We start from the raw sequence: 2,102 nt of genomic DNA, 5'->3' as shown, positions 1-2,102 counted from the left end.
GGCCAGATAAGCACTTATTCTACTGAGCCATCTCCCTGGACCCAGTAATTGGTTTTTGAAAGCCTCCCTGTCTTCTAATTCTGACATTCTCTCTCAAAATGGTTGCATCTGCTGCCCATACTTATAATTTTTAACCTCTTGGATTTCAGTTTGGAATCTTTTCATGGACTGTAATTCGTTGCTAAACTGCTCATTCATAATTTGTATCATTTTCTTTAGCTTGGCTAGCTTTTTATTAGTGTCTTCTCTAAGCTTCTTAATTATTTTCTTTAATAGTTCCCATTATCTGTTTAGTTCTGTCTTCTGTGATCCTGCAAAGCACCTTATTGATCATTTTTTCAATCTCCTCTGATATCCTTTTCTAAAAAGTTTTTTTAGGTATTTGGTACAGGGTATCACTATGCAGCTTGTACTTGGAGTGATCCTCCTGTTTTCAGCCCTCCCAGCACTGGGATTACAGGCATGCCATGACACTCAGACTTGGTCACTGGCTCAGCGTGCCTGCGGGCAGGACCAACATGGTGTGTAGTACCAAGGCTCGAACCCTGGTCTGGTCCCTGCACTTGCCTGAAACAGGTACTTAGTCTGCTGAGCTATCTCACTGGCCCTCCTCTGATATTCTTTTGAATAATTCAGCTGTGTGGCTTTTGCTTTTCTCTTCCTTATGTTAGTCAGCTTTTCACTGATGTTTTCTTGGCATACCTAACTATATTCCTTTGCTTGTGTCCCAAAATCTGACCACTTCTGTTAATCTGGGAGGAGGGGATGCAGTACAACTGGCCCAATGTCCTGTTCCCTGGGAATGAACTGCAGTATGTTAATGTCACAAAGGTAATCCACACATTGGTTTATAGAGAAAACATGTTAGTAGCAAGAATTATGCAATCAAAACAAAAATAAAAGAGAAGAAAACAGATTAAAAAAGAAGGGCCAGATTCCTTTTTGCTGGTGGACACTGCAGAGGAAGCATTGTCAGTCTCTCTTCCAACTGCCGTCATGTCTAAGTCAGAGTCCCCCAAGGACCCCAAACAGCCATGGAAGCTCTTCATTGGAGGGCTGAGCTTTGAAACAACTGATGAGAGTCTGAGGAGCCATTCTGAGTAACAGGGAACACTCACAGACTGCATGGTAATGAGACCTGAACACCAAGCATTCCAGGGGCTTTGGGTTTGTCACTTATGTCATTGTAGAGGAGGTGGATGCAACCATGAATGCAAGCCCACATAAAGTAGATGGAAGACTTGTGGAACCAAAGAGAGCTGTCACAAGAGAAGATTCTCAAAGACCAGGTGCCCACTTAACAATGAAGAAGATCTTTGTTGGTGGCATTAAAGAAGATACTGAAGAACATCACCTACAAGATTATTTTAAACAATATGGAAAAATTGAAGTGATTGATATTATGACTGACTAAGGCAGTGGAGAAAAGAGTAGCTTTGCTTTTGTAACCTTTGATGACCATGATTCTGTGGATAAGATTGTCATTCAAAAATACCACACTGTGAACGGCCACAACTGTGAAGTGAGGAAAGCCCTGTCCAAGCAGGAGATGGCTAGTGCTTCAGCCAGCCAAAGAGGTCGAAGTGGTTCTGGAAATTTTAGTGGTGGTCGTGGAGGTGGTTTTGGTGTCACTGACAGTTTAAGCAATGGAGGAAACTCCAGTGGTTGAGGTGGCTTTGGTGGTAGCTGTGGTAGGGGTAAATATGGTGGCAGTGGAGATGGCTACAATGGATTTGGTAATGATGGTGGTTATGGAGGAGGCGGCCCTGGTTGCTCTGGAGGAAGCAGAGGCTACAGAAGTGGTGGACAGGGTCATGGAAACCAGGGCAGTGGCTGTGGCGGGAGTGGCAGCTTTGACAGCTATAACAGTGGAGGAGGCGGAGGCGGCTTTGGCGGTGGTAGTGGAAGCAGTTATGGAGGTGGTAGAAGCTATAATGAATTTGGCAATTACAACAGTCAGTCTTCAAATTTTGGACCCATGAAGTGAGGAAACTTTGGAGGCAGAAGCTCTGGGCCCTGTGGTGGTGGAGGCCAATATTTTACCAAACCACGAAATCAAGGTGGCTATGGTGGCTCCAGCAGCAGCAGTAGCTATGACAGTG

General features: G+C 44.4%; 1 pseudogene; it reads left to right on the top strand.

Annotated features, from left to right (window-relative positions):
* Positions 1-996: 996 nt before the first annotated feature.
* The window catches only part of LOC101585636, a 4,021-nt pseudogene continuing 2,915 nt past the window's right edge, over positions 997-2,102 (top strand).

Source organism: Octodon degus, unplaced genomic scaffold, assembly GCF_000260255.1.
Source record: "Octodon degus isolate 3935 unplaced genomic scaffold, OctDeg1.0 scaffold00007, whole genome shotgun sequence".
NCBI classification, from domain to species: Eukaryota; Metazoa; Chordata; class Mammalia; order Rodentia; family Octodontidae; genus Octodon; species Octodon degus.
This window is presented reverse-complemented; position numbering and strand designations above follow the sequence as displayed.